Genomic DNA, 699 nt, shown 5'->3' on the forward strand with positions numbered 1-699 from the left:
CTACGCATTCTTTCCTCATCGGACTTATTTATGGGCGATGAAATTAACACATTAAATGCTTGATTAAGTGCTTTCAATTTAGATTACCATTAATAAAAGAAAAAATACATTAATTGCGTTAAAGTGGGTTGATTAAGCGTCCTCCAACTGGGAAATATTTATCACTTTTGAATATAGCAATGGCTGCATGCGCGGTTCATTTTCATTCAGTATCAGGGGCCGAGATTAATGGTCCATTCCTAAGATTTATTCCCCTTGTGTAAAAGAAGTTTAATGGTTCTGCTATAGAGAAAAGGGCATTTTTTTTCCTAAAATTTAATTAGTTCTTTCTTTGATAAAAGAAAAGATTGTTGGTATATATTCTTGTGGAAGTGAATGTAAAATAACAGAGTGCTAGACTAGCCAATGAAATGCATTAATATCTTATTATTGCCGAATAAATTATATGCATTCATTTCATAGCGATGTCTGTGGCATCCGAAGTACTTGGGTTTCGCATGGAGCTTCCTTCAGTGATTTATCTGCCAATGAGCTCTAGTGATTTATGTTGCATAAAGGCAACTTTATTACTAGGTCATCAGGTAATGCAAATAGTGAGCCTCGGGGCATGTTCTGGCCTGTTACCTTCTCAACTGGGAGTTAAAATTGTGGGTCAGAGGCTCAGGAATGGCTGCCTAGGCTAACTCATTGAATGTCGGT

This window comes from Penaeus monodon, chromosome 33 (genome assembly GCF_015228065.2).
Source record: "Penaeus monodon isolate SGIC_2016 chromosome 33, NSTDA_Pmon_1, whole genome shotgun sequence".
Classification (NCBI taxonomy): Eukaryota; Metazoa; Arthropoda; class Malacostraca; order Decapoda; family Penaeidae; genus Penaeus; species Penaeus monodon.